General features: G+C 40.0%; 1 long non-coding RNA gene across 1 annotated transcript; it reads left to right on the top strand.

Moving 5' to 3' along the window:
- Positions 1-17,443: 17,443 nt before the first annotated feature.
- On the top strand, positions 17,444-24,280 carry LOC121886805. Its single transcript, XR_006092847.1, has 4 exons — positions 17,444-17,546; positions 17,792-18,036; positions 23,800-23,888; positions 24,174-24,280. It is a non-coding gene; the product is annotated as an uncharacterized LOC121886805 (long non-coding RNA).
- Positions 24,281-26,202: the final 1,922 nt, after the last annotated feature.

Below are 26,202 nucleotides of genomic sequence, written 5' to 3'. Positions count from 1 at the left end.
CTTATGTATTGTAGCCATCAAGTGCAATGACATCGTCCTTAATTTCATCAGTCAACTAAGTTTCTTTTAGTATTAAAATATCTTGATTGGTTTATTGGACCCAGATTCTAATGGAGTCCATATTTGGTACCAAGCCTCTCACATTCATATGGATTAATCCAAGACCTCTGTGATTTCAGAAATCAAGAGGAGTATTAACTAAAACTTGATTAGGGGCAGACACACAGCTGATGTGAAATAGGTTGCAAGTATTAGCTCCCCGCTGAGGCCTCTGGGATGATACAGCCTGTTTTTGCAGATGACTGGGATTGTAGAGGCAGGAGATGACCGACAGGAGGAGCACTCAGCAGTTACTGTAGGTGGTGGGGATGGCAGCCTGGAGCTGTCCATGTTGCAGCTGGACTTAGTGGCATTTATACTGCAGGAGGAGTTCACAAGTCCAAAACTATTTGTTGACCTATTACAAAAAGAAGTGTCAGGAATAGGGGACCTTATAGGGTTGATAGAGGGTCCTGGCTCCACATGAGCAATGGAAGAGAAGCATGAGGAACCCAATAGGACTGGTGCTAGGACCCCAGGGACGTCAATAGTGGTGGAACTGGTCAGAGTGAGTGGACGTCATTGGGAGTGTTAGCGGAGCACTGCAGTGGGTGACAGAGAATTAAGAACCAGTTATTGCAGAGTTTGTTCTGACATTCCTAATGATGGAGTCACCTATGACCAGAGTGACATTATGAAGTGAGGATGTAAACATGTATAAAATGTTCTGCAGATCCACAGAGTTTTGTTGGTTGTTTGTGTTTGAGTGAGAAAAGTATTCAGGGCATTTGAGGGCTGTAGTCACTGAATGCAGTTTGATCCATAATTGTTGCTGTTTTGTTGACTGTGTGAAGGCCTTGTTGGCCTCCTTGTATCTAAGTGAACACCCATAGTGTTCATAATCACCTGGATATCAGTAAACTACTGCCATCAGTCCTTGATATTTCATCTGCCTCCTGGACCGTAAACCATAACTAAAAACCAGAGCCTCATGTGCAAAAGGCATCTTAAGGCTAAGATGATTGTAAATACATCTTACAACCCTTCTCCTAGAAATGATCGCAGATTAATAAGTGACTGCTGAACACTTGCAGGAGGCTGAGAGCATCTTCAGAAGCCGCAGGAGGAACCACAAGCTACAGCTAAGTTTTCATTGTTTTTGAACATTTTTAAGTCTACATTTTTTTAATGAACATTGATGATGCTGATGTTTAAATTAGAAAGCAAAACCAAACCAACACACACAAATTAATTAAATAATTCATCTGACAGTTTATGTCATCATCGCCCCCCCCCCCCCCCCCCTCCGACCCTCTCTCTTCATATGAATGTAGATTGTCTCATGATTACATACAGCAAATCTAATACAGAAATAATGACAGAGTGATACATAAAATCACTCAAATCTACCCACATCAGAAAAAGCCCCGGTCCTGACTGTGTTAGTGGTGCCAGCTGACTGTTCCCGTTGCATAAAAAAGTTTGTCAAAGAGTTGAACAACTTAAGACCAGTTGCTCTCATGTCTCAGCTGATTAAATGTTTTGAGAAAATCATCAAATCTCTTATCATTAACAAATTGCCATAGCGGACCCAATGCAGTTCACCCATAGGAGCAATGGCAGGGTGGACGATGCTACACTCACTTTACTTAACTTCCTTTACAGCCATCTCGAACAAGGGAAAACTCTTGCTTGCCTCCTAATCGTCGACTTCTTCACTTTTAATACCACACAGCCCCATATCATGGCAGAGAAGGTCATATCCCATTTCACCTTAGACCTCTCTTTGGTGGGATGGATATTGGACTTTTTGACAAACAGACCCCAGAGAGTGAGAGGTAACAGAGTCCTGTCCAATAAGTGGCTTTCCTCCACTGGTTCTCCTCAGGGCTGTATTTTATTCCCCTTACTGTACATACTGTATACTGACAGTTGTAGGAGCCTGTATGAGAATAGGCAAATGATAAAATACACCAATCATTCCTTTGTTGTCAGTTTGCTTTACAACGATGAGTCTGTGCACAGGAAGGTTTTAAATGACTTTATTGACTGGTGTAAAGCTTCTCACCTCAAGATCAACACAAGTAAAACGAAGGACATGCTGACTGATTTTAGAAAAAACCCACCCACTCCATCTCAGACTATCATAGCAAACAACACAGTTGAGATTGTTAGTACCTACAAATACCTGGACACAATCATTGAAGACAAACTGTGATGGGAGGATAACACAAACACCATCCGCTCCAGACCACAACAAAGACTGTTTTTACTGAGGAAACTAAACTCTGTTGATGTGGACAAAAAGGTTGTGACTCTATTTTATACATCTTTTATTGAATCAATTTTAACTTTTGTCCTGATCTACTGGTTTGGGAATCTTAAGGTGAGAAGTTAGACAAAGCTACAGAGACTGGTGAACAACTGCTCTAAGATCACAGGGGTGTCCCAGCTCAGTCTCTGCGCTCTGTACAAAAAGGCCACCTCCATCCTGGTCGACCCATCCCACCCCTGGTACCAGCAGTTCCACCTGCTGCCCTCTGGGTGGAGGTATATAGTCCGTAGGCTGAGAAGCTACAGAGCTCCAGGCTCCTTCAGTCCTGAGGCAATTTCTGCCACTAATCATGAACTATAGTTCACCTTTCATTGTTGCACTTTTTACTCATTGTACTTCATAAACTTGATGTTTATTACTTGTTGTTTGTAGTGTTTTGTTGTTGCTGTTTGTAAAGTATATTTCTTGTTACTTGTTGTTGATAGTGTTTTTTTGTTTTTGTATACACAGAATGGTTCTCCCATGTTTTTTATGCTGCACCAGGATTGTCCTTCAGGACAATATAGATTTATTGAATTGAACTGAATTGAATTGAACTGAATATTCATGAAACTCATAGGAACCGCCACTGCTTCATTTTAATTTTAACATGATCTTCAGTCGATCTTTGTCTGCCTCCAGCAGGAGCTTAATCAATCGAAATTTACTTTCTCAAACCAGTTTTAACCAGGAACATGAATTATAAAGACAGTAGACTGTTAACTGCATATTGCACACATACTGAGCAATTTCAAGGAAAAAAACATTTCTTTGTGTCATTTACAACATTTATATTTTATGATGTGTGTATTTTCAATATATATCATGTCTTACAGACAGTTAAATATGCAAAGTTACTTTAAAATGTATTCAGCAACATCTTCATCATCACAGACAGCTGATGTTATGAAACTCTCAGTGGCGTGAATGTGCACACGCTCTTAAGTTCTGCTTTGGGAAAAATGTGTGAGCGTTCATAGAAACACTCATAGAAAAGCAGTGGTGGAAAGTACATGGAGTACATTTACTCAAGTGAATTTTGATGCTACTTTATACTTTCACTCTACTACATTTCAGAGGGAAATATTGTACTTTCTACTCCACTACATTTATTTGACAGCTTTAGTTACTTTTCAGATGAAGATTTGACACAATGGATAATATAACAAGCTTTTAAAATACAACACATTGTTAAAGATGAAACCAGTGGTTTCCAACCTTTTTGTCTTTTGACGTCTTACAAAAAGCAGTGTGTAGTCGGGGTCACATTTCACATGTCTATGAGTTGTTAACAGCTCCACCAAATAGTGATTTTTCCCTCTAAACTTCTCACATGCTTTCATTTCAATAAATGTTCAAATGATCCAATATTTCAGCAAAAATCAAAGATTAGAGAAAAAGTCCAAAAACTGAAAACAGATTTGTGTATCAGAACTTTGTTTTTTCTTCTTTCCTCTCCCATTAATCATCTCACCACCCCTCAGATTTATCTGCTGACCCTTTGGAGGGGCCCGACCCCTAGGTTGAGAACCACTGGACTAAACTAGCTAACTGTATATAAAGTAGTGTAAACTAGCTCCACCTCCAGCAGCTACAACAGTAACATGCTGCTCTAACACTGATGCTTCACTATTAATAATCTAATGATGTCATATATAATAATATATCAGTCAGAGGGACCAAACCACTACTTTTACTGCAATACTTTAACTACATCAAGCTCATAATACTTATGTACTTTTACTGCAATACTTTAACTACATCAAGCTCATAATACTTATGTACTTTTACTGCAATACTTTAACTACATCAAGCTCATAATACTTATGTACTTTTACTGTAGTAGGATTTTTCATGCAGGACTTTTACTTGTAATGGGGAATTTTTACATTGATGTGATCTGAGTACTTCTTCCACCGGTGTCGAAAACACTCTTGAATTCTAAGATCGATCATTTTTGGGGAAACAAGGCCCAGTTTCTCTTCTCATTTTTGTCCAAAACACTTGAAAACAGGTGGAAAGCTGCTTGTGTGTTTGTGATGCAGGTAGAGCTCATTGAGAGTGAAGACAACATGAAGCAGGTTCTCAGTAATCCCCTCGTGTAGAGTATAAATCAAGCTTAATACCTGAACACCTTTCAACAAAACAACGGTTTGTATTGAACTTCAGCTCTCTCACTCTGACACTCTGAGTCTTTGGAGTAAAAGGAAAGTACTTGTAGTGACAACATCCAGAACCAGCAGGTAGGTGGGATCAGTATAAAAACCTCAGAAACAGGTGAAAACACGAGACAAGTCTCCACAAATTAAAACTCTGTCTTACTGAAGCTTAATGACTGGCAGGACTTCAGAGGATTCCTGAATAAATTTCGCATGGCTGCCAGCCTAGTGGAGCTTTACCCCTGATTCAGTTAATTCATATTACCAGCGGATATCAGAGAACATTTAACACATGTTTTATGTATAACTGCTAATCCCTGGTGGAGGTGTAAATGAGACAAGTCTGCAAGGGTTTTACATTCATAAAGGATTCCACTACAGCCAAAAACCCTGAGTGTATTAAAATATGAAGCCAAACGTCATTTTAGAACTACTTTATTTATTTTTACATTGCATTATATCACTATATAATATAATAAAACTGTGCTTAGATGTTGTTATTGTTATACTATATGCTTTATCATAGTATTCTCTTTGATATGTGTTACATATACGTTATAGGCAAGGCAAGGCAAGATTATTTATATAGCACATTTCAGCAACAAGGCAATTCAAAGTACTTTACATAAAACATTAAACGCATCGAGACAAAGTACAAAATAAACTCACCATAAAAGGACATTTAAATACAGTTTAAAAAGTCATTAAATAGCTAAGAGAATAGAAAACAAAAAGAAGCTAAAATAAAATAAGGCAGATATAAATTATGAGAATTAGTTACAGTGTAGTGTAAGAAATGAATAATTATTTGATTTAACAAAATGCAAACAGAAAAGTCTTCAGCTGTGATTTAAAAGAACTGAGAGTTGCAGCAGTATGATTCAAACCAGTTTAGTACTGAGTGTCAGAAAGTCCCAACCAGTTTTCCAGTCTGTCTAGTAATATGTTGTGTTAAATGCGGCACTGAGATCCAGTAATACTAATACTGTAATTCTGCCACTGTCAGTGTTTAAGTGTATGTCACTGGAGACCTTAACGAGCAGTCTCAGTGCTGTGGTGTGGTCGAAATCCTGACTGGAAGACATCAAAATGGTTGTTTAGTGCCACAAAGTTGGTCAGCTGTTGAAAAACAGCTTTTTCAATGATTTTACTTGAAAATGTGAGGTTTGATATTGGCCCATAGTTGCTCATTAGTGATGTGTCTAGATTGTTCTTTTTTTAAGTGGCTTGATGACGGCAGTTTTCAGGGCCTGTGGGAAGACACCTGAGAGAAGAGATGTGGTGACAATCTGTAGAAGATCTGAGGCCATGCAGTTTGAAACAGTTTTGAATAAGCCTGTAGGCAGAATATCAAGGCAGCCGGAGGAGGATTTCAGATGTTGTATCATGTCCTCCAGGTTTTTATGGTTGATTGGATGGAATTGTGTCATACTACTTGGATTGATTTTAAGTGGACACAGGGACGCATATCCTGCACCTGATATGGAGGCACTGACTGCTTGTCTAATTTTCTGAATTTTGTCAGTGAATAAGGAGGCAAATTCATTGCAGGCTTTGGTGGATAGAAGTTCAGGGGCTACTGACACAGGAGGGTTTGTTAGCCTGTCGACAGCAGCAAATAAGGCACGTGCATTATTATTGTTTTTGGCAATGATGTCAGAGCAGAAGGACTGCCTTGCATTTCTCAGTTCCAAATTATAAATGCAAAGTCTTTCTTTATAGATGTCATAATGAACCTGGAGATTTGTTTTTCAGCACCTGTGTTCAGCTTTTCAACTCTCTCTTTTTTTCCATTCTGACCAACGTGGCATTTCTCCATGGAGATCTCCTCTTACTAGAGACAACCTTCACCTTAGTGGGTGCAATGGCATCAATAACATTTGTAATTTTAGAACTGAAATTATCTACAAGCTCATTGACTGAGACCCAAGAGAGGGCAGGTGTGGAAGAGAGAGCCTGAATAAATATTTCACTGGTGTTTTCAATGATATACTGTTTTGTGATGACCTCTGTTTGAACGTTTGTGTGCACATAGCACTCTCAAAGAAAACACAGCAACATCAGTCACCACAACCTTAGAAATGTTCAGACCCTTAGAGATGATTAAGTCCAGAGTGTGCCCCTTGTTGTGTGTGAGCTCTGTCACATGCTGGACCAGTCCATAGTTACCAAGAACACAACGCAGTTCTTTAGTGCCACTGTCCTGAGGGACTCGATAAGAACACACTAGGTTGTTGGGGAGGTTTTTTGCTAGTTCTCCCTTTCACAGCTGTCCACAGCTGTGTCCTACTAAGAACAGGAGTTGAAGACGCGCTCCGCCTGGATGATAATGCAGGCCAGCCAGTTGCATCACAAATCTCAGGGCGCTGGGCTCTGCCCGTTATTCGTCCTGTAATTTTCCTAGGAAAAGATTTACTCTTAGGCTTTGCACCAAGAGAGTTCCAGGGAGGACTACCACTTTTAGATTTATTACCCAGTACACAGCCCTCCTGTTTCTTGGTAGTCTTGTTGGTGCTAATTAGCCGTGTGTTAACATGCTCTTGTCCATGGTAAAGTGGTATCATTCCCACAAAGCCCATTCACTTCCACGTTCACTTCTAACTGATGTCCACTGAGTCTGGATTTGATATCATGGTCTTCTCAAATAATTTTGCTTTTGGTTTGACATACTTGCATTGTTGATTTCTGGTTGACATTGTGGGTGTATGTGATGTGCTATTGTGGGTAGCTTTGTATTTTGTATTTTGTATAATGTGTTCTGTGGTTTTTGCTTTGCACCGTTTGTTGTTGTGCTGTTGTATGTTTTGATTGTGGGGAACTACAGATATAAATTAGCTTTGAGCTAATTCTGGTGCAGTGCATCATTTATGTTAAAAACTGTATACTGTCCCGATAAATAGATACAATACAATTTTGGTTTCCAGCACTGCAACCTTCTGTGGAAGTTTGTGGTAGTCAGTAGGAGGGAGGCATCTTGCTGCCAATTAGCTTTAGCTAAGTACCACATTTCCAGTCACTGCAGTACAGGCTTGTGCTGAGGAGGTTGTAAAAATGTTCAAATATGGCAATAGCCTATTATATCCACAAAGAATTACAGTCCCAGTGATTTATAAGTATCCTGGAGCTGCTGCTCGAAGTTCCTCACAGAAGAAAAACAAGAATATCATAAATGCAAGCAGAGGCGAGAGCAAACGGCAAAGCGTCTGCACTGTAAGAAAGCAACGTTTTCTTACAGTGCATTATTAAAGCACAGGTTCACAGTTTTGTGTCTTAAAACAGCAGTTGGGTGTCCATATGAACAGTGAAAGAGGTTTTCCTTGCTGTAATCATTCTTCCTGGCCAAAATCCGCAATGTGTCCACACAGTCATTTTGTGCAAAAATGCATGTAAAATTGATGTGGCGCTTATATTCAGCTTCAGCAGTCTGAGTTAGTCATATCAAGTGGATATCTGACACATTTACAGTCTTTTTAGCATCAAATTCCCTCTTTGTGTTTCCTCGGACAGTGTTTCCCTGTTGAGCTGCAGGTGGAAGTATAGTAACAAAAAGAGGAACTTTGGCACGAAAAAGTCAAGTCAGTTTTATTTACATAGATCAATATCACAAATAAGAGGCATGCTTCAAGGGGCTTTACAACAACATACATCACCCTCTATCCTCTTCATAGGGGCTTGTGAGAGAAGAATACAAATGGATGGATTCTGCATTGAGACAGGACTGCTTCCACCCACATACCAGCGTCAATCTCAGCCATGAACTGACGTTTGGAGTCTGAGAGAATCGGTATGGAGGAGTGGTGAAATGTCTTCCTGCTCTGACTGAGGAGGGCTAGTAAAGGTGCAGTGAGAGACGTCTGTAAAAGTTCATGTTGGCCATTGATGACTCAGAATCCAGATGAGTGGCCTCAAAAACAGGACTCACACGCAGATTATATGGATTCATTACTTGTATTAATTGTAATTCTGTTGATTTTGTCTTGAGTTTTTAGGAGAAGTCTTTGTGTCAGCGTTCAGATTCAGAAGTCATGAAACAAGACGGTTGGCACACTGAGGCTACATGAATCACAGTTTTTATGCAAAAGTGACATGTGTCCAAAGCAGGAGTTTCAGCTTATTCCTGCAAATACCTCCATCCACATTAAAATGCCAAAATGGGTAATACTCCTCCTAAAGGGCGCTTTTGCGGAGGACAGATGAGTAAGTCAGTCACAGAAAACCAGCAAAGAAGAAACGGTATATTGTTTCTGTAGCAGCTTCCTGATATTTACTTTATTGCAGCAGATTCCAACAGTTTGAGCAGAGAAAGGTGGTAGATGATAGATATGACAGTTTCTACAAAACTCTGCACAAACAAAATTTACACATTTACACAACACAACACAATTTACTCAGATTTGGGGAAAAACTCCATTATAGTCAGGACGGACGCCAAAATGGAGAGAACGAATTTGGCTGGCTGAGTGTGGACAAAGTCTGAAAGGGCAGGTGTGCAGGTGAGTGTGAGTCAGGTGACAGGAGCCGGGCATCTATGGGATTAAATTTGTGTCATAATAATTAAACAAAATCTCCCAAGAATCAAACAAAAAGAATTTAATTGAAAGTGAATAAAAATAAATTGAAACAACAACAACAAAAAAACCTCAAAGGCAAAACTTCAACGAAACTAAAAGTGTGAAACATTTGATAACCGTATTACAGAAGCCCTGAAAGGCAACGAAGAACAAAAAAATGTCTTGAGATCCAATTTCTGAGTCTGATCTTAATTCTTTTCTCTCTTGTGTTCAAGAGTTAAGGACAAGTGAAAAAAAAAGGTTTTGCCAGGATCATTTTTCTAATTTTTTGTTTTTCCATGTGTGAAAGTAGAAGGTGAAAACATTTTTTTTCTGTTGTTCTCTGTTGTAATACTCATTCCGGCCACAAGACGGCAAAGTTTTTTGTTTTTTTTCTTCATCATCTGTGAAAGTAGCAGGTGAAAAAATTTATATATTTTTTTGTGTTTGTTGTTGTAATACTCATTTCAGCCACAAGGGGCCACAAGTGCACCACTACCCCATTTTCTAAATAGGACTGAAAGCATTCATGTTTTCTTCCAGGTGAGTTTCAATAGCTCCATACCCTCTAAACACAAGCTACATATATTGTGTATTAGCAAGTTAGCTATACTGCCGTTAGCTGTTAACGGCTAACAGCTGTTAGCATGCTAGCTAGCGGGCTAACAAGTATTACAACAAACACTTAGAAAAATCCTGACAAAAAAAACCCTTTTTCACCTGCTACTTTCACAGACGATGAAGAAAAAAACAACAACTTTGCCATCTTGTGGCCTAAATGAGTATTACAACAGAGAACAACAGACCTGCTACTTTCACACATGAAAAACAAACAAAAAAAAACTTAGAAAAATGATCCTGGCAAAAAAAAAAATTCCACCTATTTTCACAGGTGAAAAAAAAACATGATCCGGGCAAAACCTTTTTTTTCACTTGTCCTTAACTCTTGAGAAAAGAATTAAGATCAGACTTGGAAATCGGATCTCCATTTTTAGCCTTTCAGGGCTTCCGTACCATACTCTCAGTTTTCTGAGGTCCCTTCTTTCAGTTTTGCTGCCGAATTTTTCTCATAATCTTTAGCTTCTGCCTGCTGCTGGATGTAAGAGAATTTTAAGCTTCTTGATTGGCTATTTCTTACTGAAATGAAACGTGGGAGTTGTAGTTAAATTCTACCCTGAATACCCAGGATGTAAACTTTTCTGTGACTTCCTGTATATTCTGACTTGACTGCAGCTTTTTGTCACTTCCTGCTGCTGCATCCTGATCTCGTTCACTTTCCAGGCGCAGTTCATCTCAAATGAGCCTGATGACGTATCTGCCATATGAGCCTGTTTTCCACATTAAGTATCGCAGATATTTAACAAATAAACGACTGTGTTAAGTAGGTAGTTTGGACTTTTTCTCTGATCGGTTGTTTAGTGATTATTGAACAGTTTGTGTTCCTGTCTGACTGTCAGAAACAGTTCAAACAGAATGTTTCATAAAGAAAGTCTGAAATCGTTATGAATCTTTTATATTCTCATCTTTCGTCTCTGTGTGGCAGTTTGTCATCGTTTTAAATGACTGCTGGACACACACACTCACACACACACACACACACACACACACACACACACACACACACTCAGTGCTAGTGAGGGGTGAAATTGAGTTGTTTCAGTCTGCAGACTGAAGAGAACAGAGGAGAGGCAGAGCTGCCCCCCCCCCCCCCCTCCCTCCCCCTGTTGTCATGTTGTGATGATGAAAGCTGTTTAATGGGCTGCAGTCGGCATGACAACACAAGGCACGCCCATTAACCCCCCCCCCCCCCCCCGCACGCCTGTCAGCCTGCTGTGATTGGTTAAACTGTTTCCTAAAACACAATTATCCTCCTCTTCTCTCTTCTTCTTCCTCTCCTCATCTTCCTCCCCTCCTCCTCTTCTCATCTTTCTCTCCTCACCCTTCTTCTCGCCTTCTCATCTTCCTCTTCTTCTCCTCCTCTCCCTTCCTCTCCTCATCTTCCTGTCCTCCTCTTCCTGTCGTCCTCCTCTTCTCATCTTCCTCTCCTCCCCTCTTCTCATCTTCCTCTCCTCCTCATCCTCTCCTCATCCTCCTGTCTTCCTCTTCATCTCCTCCTCTTCCTCCTCTCATCCTCTTCTCATCTTCCTCTCCTCCTCATCCTCTCGTCCGCTCCTCATCTTCTTGTCCTCCCCTTCCTGTTCTTCTCCTCTTCTCTTCCTCTTCTCATCTTCCTCTCCCTGCCTCTTCTCCTCCTCTGTCATCCTCCTCTTCATCTCCTCCTCTTCCTCCTCCTCCTTCTCCTCCTCCCCTTCTCATCTTCCTCTTCTCCTCCTCTCTCATCCTCTCCTCATCTTCCTGTCTTCCTCTTCATCTCCTCCTCTTCCTCCTCTCATCCTCTTCTCATCTTCCTCTCCTCCTCATCCTCTCCTCATCTTCATCTCCTCCTCTTCATCTCCCCCTCTTCCTCCTCTCTTCCTCTCCTCATCTTCCTGTCCTCCTCCTCCTCTTCCTTTCCTTCTCTCTATGCAGTTGTATCATCACCATGGAAACACATCAGCAGCATTCTACAGTGTCAACAATCGTTACCATAGTGATTAATGCAAATGTGTTTATATGTATTTTTTCTATCTCAACATGTAAAAAAGGGTTTCAGGACTGAAAGAACTCAGCTCGTGTGTTTTTTTTCCTGCTGCTGTGACACTGAGTGTTTGTTTGTTTGTTTGTTTGTTTGTTTGTTTGCTCATCACAGAACAAACACGTATTTAGTCGCAGCGGATCCACGTCTCTCATCATAACTGTAATAAAACTGTTTAATCATGTAAATGAACGTTTACTCGCAGCATCGCTCTGAATCTGCGCCCTAAAAGCTTTACTGTTACCATAGCAACCAGGAAGTACACCATAGGAAAACAAATGTGATTTTTTTAAGCGATGAACAGAAAATGCTTGACTTTCATTTTTATATTTTATGATCTATAAACTAAAATGTTAACTTATATATTCGGAGTTTGTTGTTGTTTTAGCTTCTAATCATGATTTTTTTTTACTTCTTATCAACCTTTTTAAAGTGTTTTTCAGTTTTTTGTTGATGTGATTTGACTCTTTTTCCTTTGGACTCGTCTCTGTCTCTAATCATTTAAACATTTTAATCTAAAAATACTCATAATGATGAATTCAGATGAGATAAATGCAGATGAAGAGCTCAGCCTCTGTGTGGAAGTAAAACAGAGTTCTTTGGGCCACAGTTTCATCCGTTAATGAGCTTGATGCTTCGTTAAGCTTTTCGGCCCTCGTTAACCAATCAGCCGTGGAGCGGAGCAGCCGAAATTAGAGTCTTTGCTAAAATTTTCTGCTCTCTAAAAAAAAAAAAAACCCATATTAACAAGTTATTCAGCCCTCAAGAACGATTCTCCATCAAACCAGAAAGTAATCAGCCAGTGAGGTGAAATGATTACTCAGAACAGTTTGTCTTGTATAAAACAGACCACACAGAGGTTTTATATTTAGAACAAACACATCTTTTAATGGTATATTTTCTCCCGTGATCTCAACTTTCTCGATACAGAGGAAGTTTACAACAGTCAGGTGTCCATATGAGGAATGAAAGAGGTTTTCCTCGCTGTAATCATATAATCAATATTATTATTACCGTCAGTGGCAAAAACAAGCACTTTTTTAGTGGATGTACATTGACTGGGTGCTTTTGCCCCAAAGGGTTACATTGCAGCTCATTACGCAGCTTGTAAAAGAAAACTGAATAACAGGTTATCATTTGATGTATTTCTTCAATATATCATACATGTTTCAGACAGTGTTTAAGTTCAGTTTAGTGTTAGTTTGTGTGTGTCGTGTCTATTCTAAACTTAGTTCTTTGCTGTGTAAGATGAGGCAGTTGTGTGTCTAACAGTTAAGTTTATTCTGTTATACCTTTACCTGAGCCAGTGATAAGATAAACTGTAGTTATGTAGATGTTTATGTGTAAAACTGATAAGCTTTAGAGGATAGTGTGGTTTGTCCTTAATTTAATATAGTAGTAATGTTATTTTGTGATGTTACTTGGTGCATACTTATGTACTGTCATATATGGTCGTGAAGAAAGACTGTTCCTAGGTTAGCTGAACTTTTGACTTATGTTTCTATCTGAGGGTTGCTGACCTGTAAGGTTAGTAAACAGATGTCTTAAATTCTGTACGAGTAGTATTTAAGGGACTGGTTAAGTGCCAACCTTTCAGACAAAGAGAAGATAGCTAGGTGGTATCTTTGTCTCCAGAACTATGATGCATTATACTTCTGATTGTATTATTTGATTACACTATTTCATAACCTGACAATGCTCTCTTTGTGTGTTTATTGAGTGATCAGCAATTTCCCATTACGCAGCTGCAGTGCTGTCACTCAGTACTGGACAAGTTTCAATAAATGTCTCCATTAGTCACTTAGAGGTCCAGGTTGAAAAATACTGAAGTTTCCCTTTAATGTGTTATGGATTGATGAATCCAGAATGTGTCTCACCTTTTAAGGCATAAATGTAAATCACCTCTCCTCTGTAGTAGAGACCATTTCAATCCCACAGAAACACACACTTGAAACTGTCCATCAGACAGGATTCAACAGAAGTGATACTGGAAGGACGAATGTGTAACAATGATCATACCTTCAGGCTTCTGTAGCGACAAAAAGCTGAGGGAGAATACAAACAGTATTACAAGTACTACACGTATGAGTACAGTGTGCAGTACATGTGTGACAGACAGATGGACAGGAAGTAACCGAGGGCTCTGTTATAACAAGAAACACGCTCTCTCTGCTGTCTCACAATTATAACATGTTTTCAGGCGACACACACAAACATCTCTGTAATATAATGAACTGAGGCGACATACACCGATCACAAACAGGCCACACTGTCATTATAGTGTGGTCTCAGGCAACCCCCCCCCCCACACACACACACACAACAGCCTGTTTCCAGACATCTTAGTGATGATGAGATAAAATGCTGAATTATTTAAATTAGAAAACGAGGCGATCAGTAGACTCGCTCAGTTCGATTCCTGGCGGCAGTATTGTGTGTGTTCAGGGTGGGAAGACGGTGAGGGATCACAGCCAGCAGAGGTGAACCTTCTAGATGTGAAGCTGAGACGTCATGTGATATAGAGATAGATCAAAACCTTTGTCTCCTGATAACGATCAATCTGAGAAGTGTTTCTATAAACGCTCTTAAATTTCTAGATGTGTTTTGTGGGTTCATGTCTGCGCTGTTAAGAGCATCTTAACGTCAGCTGTCTGTGGTGATGAATATGATGCTGAACAGATGTAAAAGTAACTTTACATATTTAACTGTTTTTAAGCTGCTATATAATGAAAATATTCAGTGTAAATTCAGTTTTCAGTATGAACATAAAGTCTCATGTGCATTAAACAGTCTACAGTTGTTTAAAGGTTATAAAAAGCACTTAGAAGAGTCCAACGCTTACACAGCACAATAGTATCCAACCAGCAACAAGAGGAGCAGTAAGAAGCGTTTACTAGAGTCCAGTCCTTAGAACATTTAGCCATATTCAAGCTAAATGAAGCAGCGGAGCTTCCTTTAAGCTTCATGAATATGTGTCAGTGTTAGATCTGCTGCGTGTAAACACGAGACAAACATAAACACCGTCAATAGAAAGAAAAGAGAAAATACAGAAATGGAAAATAAACCCACGTGAAAAGTTTCAGCCACAAGAGATGGAAATATGATGAAGACGAGGAAGAGTAGGATGACAACACAAAGTGTCGGGTTAATTGTTTAATTAATTTTTGCGTGTTGGTTAAGTTTTACTTTCTAAATTAAACATCAGCATCAACTCATTTTACATCAAACGCCAGTGAACAAGGAACACCAGTATTTATGAAAACAGTAAAGACTTAAAACAATGAAAACTTGGATAAAACATGTTTTGAAACTTTTGTAAGTGTTCAGGAGTTGCTTGTTAATCTAAGAGTCTCCAGTTACGATTCTTTTGGGAAACACTTCTTAAGCTTAAGAGGGTTCATGAGATGGATTTTACATTATCTTAGTCTGAAGAGGTTTTTGGGAAACGAGGCCCTGGTGTGTCTGTAGCCTCCACAGGATGTCAGTGCAGATAGAGGCAGGTAGAAGGGGGGCGGGGGGGATGATACAGGAAGGGAGTATAAAAGTAATGAAACATCCAACACAACCTATCAGAAAACATATACACTGCGCTTCCTTCTGGTTTCAGTGAGGTTTCTGTCTCCAACGACAAACTGATGTTTATTTCTTTGTTCTTCAAGCTCGGACATCCTGCGTGGACGGCAGCCAGGTGGTCCAACCTCCATTCACTCCTCAGATACAGGATGTGGTGAGGGAGAGAGAGAGAGAGAGAGAATGAATCAGCATCCCCATGGTAACTTCTTGTTGCCATGGTTATACCACATCCAGCTCTCCAGAAACAAAAAGCCAAGTGAGAGCTCAGTGTGTGTGTGTGTTTGTGTGTGTTTCTCATTTGAGTTTGTGCGGCCAATCAGTGCTGTTCTTTTCTCAGAGGGAGGAAGTGACATCAGCGCAACCTTATCAGCAGAAAACAGAGACGCTGGCAGCTCTGTTTGTAAACAAATAAACAAAGCAAACAAACAAACATCTGTCTGTCTGTCTGTCTGTTAGTCACTTAGGAAAAACACGCCTGCTAAAAAACAAAGTCAAACTAATTTTATTTCTGCAACTCAAAAGTCACAAATTTCTCCCCACATGCCAGATATCTTTCTGGTTTCACACTCAGAAAACATATCTTGACTAAAAGTAGCTCTGCAGTGCTCCAATTAGGAGAAACTCCTAAAAGCAATGTTTGTGTAAGTCCTAACTTTAGGACTCTGCAGTGGTGGAAGAAGTATTCAGATCCTTTACTGCAGTAAAAGTACATAAGTATTATGAGCTTGATGTAGTTAAAGTATTGCAGTAAAAGTACATAAGTATTATGAGCTTGATGTAGTTAAAGTATTGCAGTAAAAGTACATAAGTATTATGAGCTTGATGTAGTTAAAGTATTGCAGTAAAAGTAGTGGTTTGGTCCCTCTGACTGATATATTATTATATATGACATCATTAGATTATTAATAGTGAAGCATCAGTGTTAGAGCAGCATGTTACTGTTGTAGCTGCTGGAGGTGGAGCTAGTTTACACTACTTTATATACAGTTAGCTAGTTTAGTCCAGTGGTTCCCAACCTAGGGGTCAGGCCCCTCCAAAGGGTCAGCAGATAAATCTGAGGGGTCGTGAGATGATTAATGGGAGAGGAAAGAAGAAAAAACAAAGTTCTGATACACAAATCTGTTTTCAGTTTTTGTTCTCACACTCTTAACTTCTGTCTGGAATTTCAACATCATAGTACTTCACAATCCTCAGAAGCTGGTCTTTCGTGCACCGTTTTAGCATAAACTATGAAGGATCCTGAATGAAACTTTCTGCAAGGGAAGCCGTCCTCACAACCAACCAGCCAAACAATTCTCTACAAACCTTGAATGGGACACATGGGAAAACCAAAGCTGGTGTAACAGCTGAGCAGGAGACTCACCCCTATACCACTGCCAACCACAACTGTTGAAGCTAAATAACTAATCCCTATTCTTCGTGCAGTTAGTGTTGGGGGTAATTACTCAACCAGTGGTGTAAAAATAACAACCAGGAAGCTGGCAACCCTCTCACAGCCACAGAGATGCTCACGAGCTAAGAGCTCTACCCCCCCTCACTGCCGCCTAAATTAGACACCATAAGTCCCAAAGGGAAACCTGCAGCCAAGCCTAACAGGGGAAAAGGCACTCTTGCACAAATGGACACCAAAATATCCCAGGTAGGGCCCACCAAAAAGCCAAAGTCAAGTACACAACTAGCAAAACAAAAGGGGACCAAGTATCAAACTCTCCTACAACCTACCCTTAAGGGAAGTAACTGGCTCTAAAACAACCTGACATTTCCTTTCCCAAAACAGCCTTACTGACAGCTATGTCCAAAAACAATGAACCTGTCTACACTCCTTTAAGTCAAACCAAAGCAGTAGCCGCTGCCCGCCACAGGAGGTAGCAACACACCAACTTAATCCAGGCCAATTTACCAGAAAGGGCTGAAATATGCTCAAGCTAATTTACTCGTAACACCGATCCCAGACAAGCCCTCACTTGTCATAAACCAGCTCAATGCATATGACAAAGACGGGAAGACAAGTCAGGTTAAAGTGCCAATTGAATATTTCATTAGAAATAAACCAACATAAGTACTGACAAAAAAGCATGGGGTGTGAAGGTTAATTGCATCAGAGAGAGAGAGAGAGACAATGAAACTAGGCTGGTAGTTATAGCCTTGGTGGAGGCCTACAGGTGTCACCACTTAACCTTAACGACCCTCCCTGACTGCAAACTCCTGCAGGAAGAGGCCAGTTGAACCACTGCAATCAGAAAGGATAGATTGTAACACAAATGTTCATCTGAAAAGTAACTAAAGCTGTCAAATAAATGTAGTGGAGTAGAAAGTATAAAGTAGTAGTGGAAATGTTCAAGTAAATTACAAATACCTCAAAATTGTACTTAAATTGAATACTTGAGTACATGGACTGTCATATTTTTGGTTTATAAGTGTTATATTTTGCTGCTTTTGGTTTGAATATTTTAATGTTTGTGTTTTTAATTGCTTTCCTTTTTTGCAGTGACTAGGTTTTTATTGCTTGCTTTAATTGCAGTTTACATAAATTATTTGCATGCGGCTGTAATTGGACATCAGGCACTTGATGAATTAATCACTGTGACTTGATGGGCCAATGCCGTGGCTGTGAGAGAGGATCCAGTGACCAGTCAGCGGAAGATATACAGTACCTGTCAGTGAACGAGGGAGCAGAGGGAGGCTGAGGAGAAGACACAGCCATTCAAAAGAGAAGGACCCAGAGAACCCAGCCTCTGTGTGACTCTGTGTTTGTCTGCTGTACAGGTGAGTGGAGGCTAAAGCTGCATCTACTGCAACATATTACTGACCGTGTTGTTATGGTTCTTTTCCCCGCGGTGTCTTCTGTGGCCAGTGGGTCCATGTTGGTGAGGGGATGAGGAGGCGGCTACAAGCCAGCGACACTGACATATTCGAAGGAACCAGTTTCTGTGAATGTCCTTTTTTTAATGGACTCAGCTACTGAGACATTTAACCATTTTAGTTTGTTTTTAAGCATTTTTTATTTATTGGTAATGTACTGTATTTATTCTCGTTATTTTTGTATTCTAAATTTAAGTTTTCTATTTTGGAATACATTTTTAAGCTGCAATAAAAATCCCAAAAGAGCAACTTTCAAACAACGTATATTTGCTCCCTTCTCGTCTGGGTTAACATGCTAAAACATCACTTAGAGTCCACAGATTTCTTTCTTTTGTCATATTTACTTTCCTTTGTCATTCAGCCCCCCTTGATCTACGTTTTTCTTCTTTTCCACAAAGAAATGAATTGTTCTTAACAGATGACCTACAGAAGGGTTGATATTAAAGTAAAAAAATAAAAGACATAAAACAACTTAAAGTTACTGTCACTCAGTGGTCAAAAAACCGTGTGGCTACAAACCAACTGTCTTCTTCTGTTTTGCATTGTGGTGGCCGGTTGGCATCCATAAATGTTGCATTACCACCATCTACTGGAATGTAACAGCTTCACAATACAAACTATTTACAGTGTCCACCTAAAGTGATCCCATTTATGACATTTTCCATTCTATAACCCAGACTCAATTGCCTGAGTTGATGCAAATCCTCCCTGCAGTGTAACATCAAGATCTCCAGACATGTCTACAATGTTCAAGTGTCTCCTGGTGGTGTCCAGCACCATCTTAATCCTTTCTGACTTCCCCTGTATTTCAGCAGTGCATTTTATGACCATGGCAGTGTTGGGTCTCACTGACCAACCGCATGTTTCAAGAGTCCTCAGGAAACTCAATCTCTCCAGAGTCTGTGGATGTTTGCACCTAAGTGTGAAACTCCACCCGTGGATCCAGATTTACAAAACTAGATATCCCCCTCTTCTCACTCTTTCCCCTCAGGGCTGCTGCTGGAGCAGCTCTGCTGCTCAGCTGTCTGCTCTCTGGTGTGGCCTGCTCACAGCAGACACACAAATAACTCTTTTCTTTATGGCAGAAGACGCAAGAGCCTGCCTAAGACTCAGAAACTAAGTTTTCTAGTGCCAGCAGCTACCACACAAGTCTGCTGGCTGTGTTACCAAGCACAGGAGCCACAAGACAGAGTTAGCTTGCCGCTAACTCTGTAAGGACTGCACAAAGGAGTGACCTGGGCCCTCTGACCTGCATGACTGGAGCACCATCTATCCAGCAAAGCCTGCATCCTTCAGCTTTGGAGCCAAACTCTTCTCAGCCTGTCTCATCCACGGATTCAACAGCTAAGAAGCAGAACACCACAAAGCATCTCTTTCTCCATGGACTTGGTAACAACTGGTCATAGCCTAGCAACATATAGTGAAGCATAGTACGGCTAAGCAAGAATGTTTAACTTAATCAATGTACTGTACATGTATTGGTTTGGCTAAGGTTATTCATTGAACTATTGTTGTGATGTCCTTGTTGTTGATGGTCAGGTCATTACATAGCCACTCTGCTAAGTTAATGTTAGCATATTTAACCTGTTACATCCAGTAACTAGGCCTTGCATGCAACTAACCTCTTCCTGACCTTGCAACTTTAGCCTACACCAATTGGCCTTAAAGACAGAACCACACAGTCAAGAGGTTAACCTAGCTCTGTACACTTTGCTTGTGGCAGCATATGTGGTCTCATGAAACCACGTGGTCTGGCCTTTTGTCTGTGTAGTTCTCTTTGTCAGCCCTATTGTCTATTGCATGCCATGTGCTCTGTCACCATGGCTATACATGCTGTCTGTTTAATGTTGCACAAGAATGGGTTTTGCCAACCTCTGCTCTGCAAAGAACTCCAAAAGCCTTCAACCTTAACTAGCTATTGATATGGTGATTTAGTTTATAGTTATTAGTTAATTATTAATCAAAGTTCCAAACTGATAAATTAGTACACTTTGAGACTGAATTGGCTATCTATTTCCCTGACTCCAGGGTGGTGCCCCATTATTATTAAATCTTTTTATTGATTTTAATAATTTTTATTGATTTTAATAATTAATAATTATCTTTGATAATCATTAATTATTGCTGATAGCCAAAGTTGTAGCCAAAGTCCAACAAAATGGTGCCCTGTGTGAGGCAGAGTATTGTTGGCAATTATTCATAATTGTTCAATTTTAATTTCAGCATAATTTTGGACGTTTTGGAATTTCAAACTTTTAGACAATCCAAAAGCCTTTATATTCAACACAACTAGTCTTCCACAAGAGTAGATATCTAGCTGTACTTACAAACAGTGCGGTGTGGTGAGATTTGATTTTTTAAAATCAAATTTAGCTAAAGCAATTGGTAACCCAAATATTGAGTTATTGATAACTAACATTGTAGGTGTTTACAGTGTTCCTCATAGTGTTACACTAAGAGCTTACTGGTGCTGCTAGCCACTGAAGTTGTGCCTACTCTGTAGGAAGTGTAAGAATCTCAGTTAAGCATTTGAATACCACATATTCAATGCAATCTAGTCAAGCTATCAGAATTGGCTGTTAATTCAACTGCTCCCCTTTTTAATTAAAACACAGTGTACCACCAGCCCTGTGACACATTGAGAGCTTGTACCTGGCTGTTACTGCCATTCCAACCCGAGTAAGAAATAGAGCCTGTGAGATAGAGCCACAGCCCTGTGAAACTTAGAAGTTATGCTCTAGCTGTTACTGCCATGCATTCTAGCCTGAATCAACTTTAAGAAACAATCCTCTGACTGTTACTGCCCTGCATCTCAGTTAGTGCATGTTAAAATCTGTTGTGCCCACTAGAGCCACTAGACAATGCTTTAGCTACCCCTCCTCCACAGGAATCTACTCCCCATAGTGTAGGCCACCCTATTGTTTGGTTAGGCTAGTGTACTGCCCAAACTACACTACAAAGTATCAGCCACACAACACCATAGCCAACCACATTGTTTTGTTGTACTAGTCAACTGTTTAATCTAACCCTCCGTTCCAGAGACAACAATGGAGAACCCCTGTGTAGAGCAGTTTATTTCCTCCATGGCACAGAACCTAGAACCTGGCTACACAGAATATATCAGCAGGTTGAATTTCAGTGAGTGCAGGAAAGAGATGGACTCACTACTCAAGGACAGGTATGCTGCACAGACCGCATCCAAAGACCCATTGTTATGCTTGCTTCTGAACTTTCACAGGCAAACCAGCCTCACCTGTCAGAGCAAAGCAGCCCTAGAAAAGAGATAGATTTCCTTAGAGTGCAAATGCTTGCCTCCTCCATGAGGTTCAGACGGCCAATAAGAAAGCCATGTGCTATTTAGAAAACCTGCACTCAGCAGAGTTAGATTTCTGCTCACACAAGGAGGAAGGAGGTCAGAATGTCCTGCCCCACCACAGTCAGTCAGCCAATGTGATTTTGGTTACTCCGATTCACACTTCTCCTTTAATGAAAGATCAACTCCCTCTCCATTTAGAAGATGGGAACAATTCCAAACTGACCCTAAGTTCTTGGGAATAAAGTCAGTTTCTCAACCTCCACTGAGAGACAGAGCTAACAGCTACCTGACTTCCCATCTCTCTGAAACAGACACTGAGGAGACATGTAGTGTATCCTCTAGGAGATGCCCAGTGTTTTTTCTAAGCCACTGATACATGACATATTCATCTGTGCTCATCCTTCCTAAGGGGGGACTAGAACATTCCAGAACTGTTCAGCCTCTCCTCTGCACTACCAGGAAAGTGATAACAGTTGTTCAGCCCTCGCTCTTCAACCAGAGAGAATTGTATCATGTGATGCACAAGTCCATGGTAGTGCTAGTTTAGTCTAGTTTAGCAATGAAGGCCAAAAATTGTTTGCATGCAGATAATCTGATCAGCTCCGCTCCTTTCTTGCTCTGGTCCTTTTTGCACTGCCACCATCTTGTCATTTCTCTCCATTATGTTAGCAGCTTCGGTGTACAACAATCACTTTCCTGTTCTCATCTTATTGACTTTCTCTTCCTTCATTCTTTTTGGACACTGTGCTGACCCTGTATAGTGATTTTACCTTGCAGTGCAGGAAGTCTGCTCACTCTTTCTCATCTTTACACACCTCCACATTGCAGCTGTCCTTCCTACACCTCCCACATCTTCTGACTCCTCTACATACTGCAGCAACATATCCATATTCTTAAAAGCAGAAACATCTTACAGGAGCTGCCTCATATTGCCTCACCCTGTAACTCACTATAATCATATCACATAATGAAGGTACACTCTTTCCGGCAATTCCCCTTCAAAACTCAAACACAAAGAATTACTGTCCTCCTTCACCCCTTCTCTGATTCTAGTCATTCTTCTTGCCTCTTACACACCTGCAACATCCTGAAACACTCAGCCTCTACTGACAGTGGCCACTTACCACTCCCTTTATCTTTGCTTCTGATCCAAGTCGGAAGCTAGTCACATTTATAATCTTGCTATAATCTTCAAATGCATGAATCTTAAGGGTTCTATCTCTCTGACGCTTTCAGACACTATCTGTGATAACCATCCCACTTCTAGTTATCCTGACTGATCACACTACTCCAAGTTTTTCCCTTATACACTTTCAGACCGCATGCAAGTCCTTGAAAATCCCGTCTGCTTGTGTCATGGCTGTCACCCCGACGAGATCCGTCTCCTCTTTGCTCGATTACTGATTGGAATTGCTTGAGTAACTTATTCTATTCTTCTTCTTTTTTATTTTATTTTCAATCCCTCATGTCTTCATTTTCATTTTCAATTTCACTGTACAACTCTTGCTCCGACACCATTTCCTCTCTACAGAACCTTGACTTAATGACAGCTCAACTCTTATTTACAGGCTGATACAGTTACTACAATTGCTGCCTCAATCAACTGATTGTTAAAGGAGAGTGTCTACACTCCACGTTCCAACAACAATTCATTAACACAACTCCAACACTTTATAATGAGTCTATTCCCACTCCTCATATTTCATTATATTTATGCATAATTCATCAAAATACAAGTTATTAGCAAATTCATAATTTTGGCTCCAACGATCCTTTAAACAGTTCTTGGGTTTTGGTGATCTTTGGGAAGTGCTGCTTTTTTAATGTCAGAAATATTATTCAACGCAGGCTTAATACTGAATCACCATCACTGAAGTTCCTGTAAGTGAGTAATATTAACATCTTTAATATCATAATGGATATTGAGATTTATAATTAAGTAAAAAAATATATGCAGATACATCACAATTAACAACTTAAGACTTTAGTTAGCCAGAACATTCAAGGTTTTGTAGTCTTAAATGCCAATTATTTTTGTTTTATGTACATTACAAAGTTAATCAAAGATTGTAAAAATGTTCAGGAATTATTATAAAATTGTAATCCTTCAGATTTCAATCCAGGTTGATTTGGCAACACCTATGGTTACTGTGGTAACAGCAAGTGTGTTTAACACAACATTAAACACTGTTTGAGCAGCTGGTGTTTGTGTTTACAGATGTTTTAATAAAGAAGTCAGTTAGTCATAGTGGCAACATGGATGTGATGTCAGTAGTGTTGCTGAGGAGGTGGAGACATGCATCTAACAACTCACTGTGGCTTCTTCATTCATCACTCTCTGACATATTTAGGCGAGAGCCGGGACGAAAGTATCACGGACACGGACCTTTTCTGTTGTAACACAGAAGTCAGGGACATGTCGTTGTGAAGTCCATGTGAGGTACACCCCACTGTTGAGTCTGCATTGAAAAATCAGTTACAGTAGAAAAACTTATTTTTCAAGTAAAAAATACATATTGGAAGTGTTTTCTGTTTATTTGTTAAATGTATATCATCTGTTAGAACTATCCATAAGTATCAGTGAAGGTTTAATTTATCATATGAGCCTACCTTTGGTGATAGTCAGGGTGAAGTTGACGGACACGGGGAAGGGACAAAAGTAACATGGTGTTACTTTTGTCCTACTATTATTAAAGATTTATTTCTTTGTTCTTTATGTTTGCAGGAAATGCCCAGGGTTAGTGTGAGGAAGACCAACGAGTCCAGATGTGACCTGAAAACAAAACAACAAACACACAAAAAACAGTGAATAAATGTTTGTTCATCATCCATTGTTCAAGGCGACATTGTATTCTTTTTAATGTAGGCTGATGTTCTAAACAAGTGACTGAATTGATTACCTTGTGTGTACTGGGGGGAAAAAAACGGTTCTCTGGAATAACTTGGCTTGAGTGAAGCCTAGAATTGATTATTCGACTGTCCTGAAAAAGACAGGAACACGTATGATTTGGAGATGGAGTGCACATGATGGGTAAGGATTTGTAACAGTTTAAACATCTTAAATTCCAACCCAATGTCATTCATAAGAGAAAATGGTGATTATGCACTAAGATGAGTTTGACGCATTGGACCAGTTTCATACAATTGCAACATTTAACATGAATTGATTTGAGAGAAATATGGTAATTTGCTTGGAGGACTAACTGAAGCATGAATGAGCGTTATATGCCAGAAATAATAAGTGCTTATTTGTTTTGTGGTCAATTTATCCAACCGTTACTTTTGTCCTGCATCTGTGTTTCTTTCGTCCCAGCAGAAAGGGGCAAAAGTAACAATGCATAACACTAATTTCCAGCCTGATTGCATCCAACTCATTTAACCAAAATTTTAAAAAAGGTTGGTATTCAAATATAGTGACTCCGAATAAATGCATCTCTGTGCAGAGAGAAAGATCAATCAATCAGTCAATCAATTTTTATTTATATAGCGCCATATCACAACAGAAGTCATCTCAAGGCACTTTTCACATAGAGCAGGTCAAGACCGTACTCTTTAATATACAGAGACCCAACAATTCCCCCATGAGCAGCACTTGGCGACAGCGGTAAGGAAAAACTCCCCTTTAACGGGTAGAAACCTCAAGCAGACCCCGGCTCTTGGTGGGCGGGCATCTGCTTTGACCGGTTGGGTTGAGAGAGAGAAAGAAAGAGGGAAAGGGGGAGGGGGGGGGGGGGGACAGAAGAAAAAAATCACAACAACAACAACAACAAGCACAAGCAGCAACAGCCAGGGAAGGATGCCATCAGGACTGTGAAGGACCGCGAAGGTTCGGCCCGGGACTCAGCTTTTCCTGTGAGATGAGAAAGCACCCCGGACTGAATCCGGTAGATGGTTCCATAGAAGAGGAGCCTGATAGCTGAAGGCTCTGCCTCCCATTCTACTTTTAGAGACTGTAGGGACCACCAGTAAGCCTGCATACTGGGAGCGCAGTGTTCTAGTGGGATAATACGGTATTATGAGCTCTTCAAGATATGGTGGTGCCTGACCATTAAGGGCTTTGTAAGGAGGAGAAGGATTTTAAATTCTATTCTAAATTTTATAGGAAGCCAATGTAGTGAAGCTAAAATGGGAGAAATGTGATCTCTTTTTCTAGTTTTAGTCAGAACACGTGCAGCTGCATTCTGGACCAGTTGGAGAGTCTTTAGAGACTTGTTAGGGCAGCCTGATAATAAGGAATTGCAATAATCCAGCCTAGAAGTAACAAATGCGTGAACTAATGCATTTGTGATACTAATTATATTTTCATCCCGGCGCTCCACTACAACTCATCCACTGACACAACATCAGCTAAATGACACATTTATGATTTATGAAGATTTAACCTCTGTGATTAACACAATATGTTTCCTGTTTTTAATATTAAGCTGCAGCAGGAAATGTTAGCATTTGCAGGAAGCTAATCCAGCTGTGATGCAGCTGTAGGAGAGTGAACAGTAAACAATGGTGCCGATATCAATCAGATCAAATTACAAACAGTAACTCTGGATCACATGTTTACTGTCAATCCCTGAATGTGTGTGAAAGATTTCAAAAAACAGCAGAACAATAAAAACTATTAGAGATAATTACAGGATGTAAATACATTGAATGACTGTTAGTGAAAAACTACCGAGCATGAACAGAACCAAACACAGCTTCTGATTTATAATCATAATGAATTATAACATTAAATGTAGGGGTATGGGTGATTCTGA

Source organism: Thunnus maccoyii, chromosome 20 (genome assembly GCF_910596095.1).
Source record: "Thunnus maccoyii chromosome 20, fThuMac1.1, whole genome shotgun sequence".
NCBI lineage: Eukaryota > Metazoa > Chordata > Actinopteri > Scombriformes > Scombridae > Thunnus > Thunnus maccoyii.
This window is presented reverse-complemented; position numbering and strand designations above follow the sequence as displayed.